A 7,587-nucleotide genomic window follows, 5' to 3' on the forward strand; every position below is an offset into this window, starting at 1 on the left:
CTCCAAGACTCTTGATGTGATCCCATGTGTTGAAACTTATTTCGCTGTATGTTGCAAAAGTCATTATGCCAATAATCTTTTGTGTTATAGACACAAGGCTTGAAATTTGGAGGAGGGGATAGTTAATTACATCGACCCCAGTACTCACCTGCTACTTATTTTATCAACCCTGAAAGGATGAAAGGCAAAGCCGACTTTGCTAGAATTTGAACTCAGAACATGATAACAGACGCAATACCACCAAGCATGTCACCCAGTGCAGTAACGATTCTGCCAGCTCACTACCTGTGTGTGAGCTTTGCCATGCGGTTACTTCGTTAAACTAAACTCTACTTGAATTCTTCCATTATGCCAATAATAAACAAACACACACACACTGGTTCTGTTTGACTTCTTAATTCTAATTTGTCAGTTGGTTCACATGTACAACTAGGAATTTTATTGAGTGTAAAGCAAACACAAGTATCAACTTTAAATGAGAAATGCAGATTATTAATTAAAATGTATGGAATGTGAATGTTAGAATTCAGCTACAGTATATTTAGAGGAAACTGCCAGGAGTCTAACTGAAAGCATGGAGGCTGATTGGAAAGAATTTAGTTTTAAGAAACCTACATGCATAGTCTGTCAGCATGTTCAGGCTAAGCATTATAGCTTGCTGAATAAATAGGTAGATAATATTGATGTATCCATATATTGCATCTTAATGGCATACACAAAAGGCTACACTAATAAATGAATGGAACCTATCAATTAAAAAATAGTGAAAATGTAGGGAGCACACCACCACCTCCACCTGTTTGTTGCCAATGCATACCACCTCGTGGTGGTGGTGGTTTTGATGATGGTGGTGGTGGTGGTGATGGTGGTGGTGATGATGATGTTGATGATGATGATGTTGTTGATAATGTTGATGATGATGATGAGGAGGAGGAGGAAGATTGATGATGACGACGATGATGATGCTGATTGATGATGATGATGCTGATGATAATGGCAGCGATGTGATGATGATGATGCTGCTGATGACGATGACGACGACGACGACGATGTTGATGATGATGACAAAGATGACGATAACGATGACGCTGATGAGATTCCAGTGGCCAAAACACCAAAACAGTAGCTTGTAATCATTTAGTTCCACATGGAATATTTTCCAAATTTGTTCCTAAAATTGACTGTAATTAAAATTCTATTCATATCTAAAAATTATATGAATCGAATTTAAGTTGCATTTAACTGATACGTTTATTTGATCAACCTTCGAAAAACAGAAGATAAGTTTCGTTTTCGTCCTCTATATCTTAAATCATTCTAAGATGGGAAACTGACAGAATCGGTAGCATCCTGAACAAAATGCTTAGTGGCATTTAATGTCAGTGTGCATACTAGACAGAGTGTACGTGCCTTGAGAGAAAAGTTGAATCTAAGAAGCATCAATTCTGGTGTGCAAAAGAGACGATTGCGATGGTATGGTCATGTGGCGAGAATGGATGAGGATAGCTATGTGAAAAAGTGTCACACCCTAGCAGTTGAGGGAACCTGTGGAAGAGATAGATCCAGGGAGACCTGGGATGAGGTGGTGAAGCACGACCTTCGAACGTTAGGCCTCACCGATGCAATGACTAGTGACCGAGACCTTTGGAAATATGTTGTGCGTGAGAAGACCCAGCAAGACAAGTGAGACCATAACCCGTGGCCTTTACCAAGGGTGTAGCCAGCCCACTTAAGCATACCTTTCCTTCATTGGACACTAAACTCTGCTTGCGAAGACCTGTTGAGGCAAGTGAAATCGAAATCGTAATCGAACCAAATTCGATGACTGGCACCCATGCCAACGTTTCCTTCATTGGACACTAAACTCAGCTTGCGAAGGGGTAAGTGAAATGAAATTGAACCAAATCTGATGACTGGCACCTGTGCCAGTGGAGCGCTAACAGCACTGTCCGAGCGTGATCATTGCCACAGCTGGCTTCCGTGCTGGTGGCACGTAAAAAGCACCATTTGAGCGTGATCGTTACCAGTGTCCCCTTAGTGGCACCGTTCGAGCTAGATCGCTGCCAGTGCGGCAGGACTGGTTCCTGTGCAATGGCACATAAAAAACACCATTTGAGCGTGGCCATTGCCAGTAACACCAGACTGGCCCTTGTGCCAGTAGCACGTATAAGCACCCACTATACTCTCGGAGTGGTTGGCGTTAGGAAGGGCATCCAGCTGTAGAAACTCTGCCAGATCAGATTGGAGCCTGGTGCAGCTATCTGGCTCACCAGTTTTCAGTCCAATCGTCCAACCCATGCCAGCATGGAAAGCGGACGTTAAACAATGATGATGATGATGATGATGATGTTCTGAGTTCAAATTCCACCCAGGTTGACTTTGCCTTTCATCCTTTCCGGGTAAATAAAATAAGTACCAGCTGTACACTTGGGTCAATGTAATTGACTTACCCTCCAACCCACCGATATTGCTGGCCTTGTGTCAGAATTTGAAATCAGTCAAATAGTGAGGGTGGTTTACCGCTTTCACTATTATTTGACTGGTTTGATATTTTACGGAGGGAAAATAAAAGTGACTTAAGTAAGATTTGAACTCAGCGCCTAAAGCTCCCTCTGCCTTTTATTTTGATGATGGCTGAGTGTTGGGGTACCTCAGAAATGACCACCACACTTTGCCATGTATGCTGCAATCTCTTGCAGCAGTCATTCTAGTACAATCTTTATATTCTATGTGGCATGTTACGGAGCAAATAAAGGCCTACAAAAGACTGGCATAACCCACCATGTTCTGATGCAGTGTTTATATATTCAAGTTGCTCTTTCTATATGTTTGCCAAATGAGGTTCTAACGAAATCTCTTTGGCTATTTATGATTTCATTTTTATTGTTTTGTTCTGCTTTCAATGAGTTATATGATTGTTAAAGAGATTGTAACAGATTGTCTCTTTTACAACTAAAGCTCTAACATTTCTATCTAGATCATGACATTAGTTTTAGCCAACAATATCATATTTAGTAATATAATAACTGCAAGTGTTAAACTGCCCAAGGCGATAGGTACATAATTTTTTATAGCATTCATTACAGCCAATAATATCTCATGGTGGCTGCGATTAATTATTGATTAGCTTCAAAGATCTGCTTCTGTTTTATATTTTTCTGCCAAAATGCAGATAGAACATTCTGAGACATTTCATAATTTTTTCTTATGAATAATTTTCAATTCAAACCTCCACCAGATTTCATCCTAGTATAGTTGGGTGCTTAATCCTCTCTGTTAAGGGATTATTCTTTCATCTAGCTCTTACAAATGCATTTTCGGTCATTTTATTTTGCTTCCTCTCACACACACATTATGAAAGACAACAAATACATAACTACTCAACAGGAATAACACATGAACGTGTGTGTGTGTGTGTGTGTGTGTGTATGTGATCATCGTCATCATTATCGTTTAACGTCTGTTTTACATGCTGGCATGAGTTGGACGGGGTCTAGGAAGCCAGGAGGTTGCACCAGGCTCCAGTCTGATCTGGCAAGGTTTCTACAGCTGGATGCCCTTCCTAATGCCAACTACTCCAAGAGTGTAATGGGTGCTTTTACGTGCTACGAACACAGGGGCCAGAGGGGGCTGGTAACGACCATGATCGGTTGGAGTATTTTTACATGTCACCGGCACGGAAGCCAGTCAAAGTGGCGCTAGCATCGGCCACGCTTGGATGGTGCTTTTTATGTGCCACTTGCACAGGGGTCACAGCTACAATTTCCATTTAATTTGATTTTGCTGTTGATGTACTTGACTCAATAGGTCTCCTCAAGCACAGCATGTCACCCTACGACCCAAGGTACTTTTGAGTGGGCTGGGGCTGGGGCTGGTTATGTGACACTGGTGTAGGTTTCAGCTGTGAACTCACTTTATTTGCCGAGTCTTTGCAGTCACAACATATCTCGTCATTGCCTCTGTGAGGCCCATCGTTTGAAGGTCTGTGTTTGCCCCCTACCATCACTTGACAACTGATGCTGGTGTGTTTACATCCCCGTTACTTAGCGGTTCGGCAAAAGTGATCGATAGAATAAGTACTAGGCTTACAAAGAATAAGTCTTGGGGGCGATTTACTTGACTAAAGGTGATGCTCCAGCATGGCTGCAGTCAAATGACTGAAACAAATAAAAGAATAAAAGAATACATCTACAGACACACACACACATATCTACACACACATATATACATACACATTGACACATGCTCACTCACACATGCACACACACACACACACACACACACACACACACACATATGACAGGCTTCTGCACTGTTACCATTCTCCAAATTCATTCACAAGGCATTGGTCAGCATCGGACCACAGTAGAGGTCACTTGCCCAAGGTACCATACAATGAGATTGAACCAAAACTCATCTGGTTGCAAAGCAAGCTTCTGAACCACACAGCCATGCCCATATTCTTTCTTATTCTTTTACTCTTTTACTTGTTTCAGTCATTTGACTGCGGCCATGCTGGAGCACCACCTTTAGTCATGGAAATCAGCCCCCAGGACTTATTGTTTGTAAGCCTAGTACTTATTCTATTGGTCTCTTTTTGGAAAACCGCTAAGTTACAGGGACGTAAGCACACCAGCATTAGTTGTCAAGCGATGTTGGGAGTGACAAACACAGACACACAAACACATACACACACATACACTTGTAGTAAACATGTATATTCAGTATCAGGTGTTGATATGGCTGCGTGTATATTATTACAAGGGTTCATTTAGAGATGTATTATTTACATTATGTACATTATTTACATTTGGCGGATATTTGTCCTCATCTTGTTTGTTGTTAACACAACGTTTCGGCTGATATACACTTCAGCCTTCTTCAGGTATCTTGGGGAAATTTCTAACCTGGATTCTCATTCCTAAGGTATTTTTCGATGTTATTATTATCATTATTATTATTATTATTATAATTATTATTATTATTATTATTATTATTATTATTGTTCAGGTCATTGCCTGGAATCGAACTCAGAATCTAGGGGTTAGTAGCCCATGCTCTTGACCACAATGCCATATGATGAAGAATATATTCAAGAACTATATATTTATTACATAAAAATATATTTTATTTACTGGTCGATGATGATACATAGAATCAAATTGTAGAATCTAGTTAAATGAAATAATCTATGCAAGAAAACTTAGAGATAGAAAATGCAGAAACACAAGTTAAGTGGTGGCTTTCAGTCATGTGACATAGAGAAATAGATGGACATAGCAACGACATGAATGGCTCTAAGTCTAATCGACTAAGAAGCGAAGAGCTGGGTGAGCAAGCTGATTTTATCAAAGGAACGCTAGATATTCTAGAGATTTCTAAGAGAAACGTTAAGCTTGTTGAATAATTAAGAATCACGTCTCATGACACAGATGTTTCGAGAAACTTAGAAAAGGGAGGTTACTCTATAATCTTTCTTGCAAAGGAGATCATTCAACTATCTAGCTACCACTACACACACACACACATATATATATATCTATATATATATATGATGGGCTTCTTTCAGTTTCTATCTACCAAATTTACTCACAAGGCTTTGGTTGGCTATAGTAGAAGACATTTGCCCAAGGTGCCAAGCAGTGAGACTATTTTTTTAAATACTTTTTAGTCCTTTAGATAATCCATACTAATCCTAAAACATCTTGAAAACCAGGCAATTTGTTTGAGACACAAGTGAGATTAATAAAATGAAGGAAGCTATAGTTTTGTATATTTTCTAGATTTAAAAAAAATTAAAGGTTAGTTTGTTTATTTATGAAGTGAGGCAATAATTACTGATTTTCACTGCACTATAAAATAAACATGAATGGAAACGGTTACAGGGTGATATAAGTTGGTAGATATTTTGTTATTGCTTGTAGCTATTTGTAGAGTCATTTGACTCCCAGCATCTTAATTTCACTGTTTTGTCACGTGTGTTACGTTGGCCAATTAGAGATCAGCATTTAGTCTGTTAATCATTCCAACTATTTAAATAGAAAAAACTCATATTTTCATTTCTTGTTTCACATTTTCACTCAGCAGCCGCAGCTAAGTTCTATTATTTTTCTCACTCTTTCTTTTTGTCTGTCTCTCTTTCTTTCACTCCCCCTCTCTCTCTCTTTCTCTCTCTTTCTCTCTCTTTCTCTCTCTTTCTCTCTCTCTCTCTCTCTCTCTCTCTCTCTCTCTCTCTCTCTCTCTCTCTCTCTCTCACTCTCTCTCTCTCTTCAACTAAAAGTTAGCCTTGTTCTAGCCTCTACAGAACAATTTCTACCAGCTTAAATACAACAATTTCTATTAGCTTAAAAACACATATGATATCTACTTTTTCCCTTTACTGTTGCCTATTATCTGCTAACAGATGTTTGATTCTACAACTGTAGAGTAAAATACGTGCAAGAATGTACTTTTTTCTGTTTTATTTGGTGATAGTTCAGTGCACTCATCATCATCATCATTATCATCATCATCCTCATCGTTTAACGTTCATTTTCCATGCTGGCATGGGTTGGACGGTTCGACTGGGGCCTGAGAAGCCAGGACGTTGCACCAGGCCCCAGTGGTTAGGGCAGCGGACTCGCGGTCGTAGGATCGCGGTTTTGATTCCCAGACCGGGCGTTGTGAGTGTTTATTGAGCGAAAACACCTAAAAGTTCCACGAGGCTCCGGCAGGGGATGGTGGCGAACCCTGCTGTACTCTTTCACCACAACTAGCTTTCACTCTTACTTCCTGTTTCTCTTGTATCTGTATTTCAAAGGGGACAGCCTTGTCACACTCTGTCATGCTGAATCTCTCCAAGAACTACATTAAGGGTACACGTGTCTGTGGAGTGCTCAGCCACTTGCACGTTAATTTCACGAGCAGGCTGTTCCGTTAAACGGATCAACTGGAACCCACGTCGTCGTAACCGACGGAGTGCCAAGAAACATTGAAACAAATAAGGAGTAGATATAATGGCTACCAAAACTCATCTACGACTTAATTGTTTCAATTTCAACACAAAACCTCAGATCACTTACAAAGAATATAACAACACCGACATTTATAAGACTTGTTATTTATGTAAGTTTTAGTGTTCATCGGAATAAACCAAAGGTGATACTGGAATTGTCCATCGTATTTTGAGATATATCCGCTATTGTCTAAACTTTACTATAAGACATATATAGATTGCTTGATATAATAACGTTTCTTAATTCACAATATTAATTAGATTTTCATTTATATTAATCGTTATTAGAGACAGCTATGTCTCTAGTAGTTGAGATAACAATGTCGCGCTACGATGCTGCTTTATCAATATTGTCCACTTCGATATTAATGTCGATTTAATTTGAACAATATCTTGAAAGAGATAACAGCTTTTTTTATCGAATGCATTTTTCAAGTTCTGAAATATTCATGGTGTTTACATGTGTGTGTGTGTGTGTGTGCACGTATGTGTATACATATACATACATACATACATACATACATACATATATATATATATACACATATATACACACACACACACACACACACACACACATATATATATATATA

Source organism: Octopus bimaculoides, chromosome 1, assembly GCF_001194135.2.
Source record: "Octopus bimaculoides isolate UCB-OBI-ISO-001 chromosome 1, ASM119413v2, whole genome shotgun sequence".
NCBI lineage: Eukaryota > Metazoa > Mollusca > Cephalopoda > Octopoda > Octopodidae > Octopus > Octopus bimaculoides.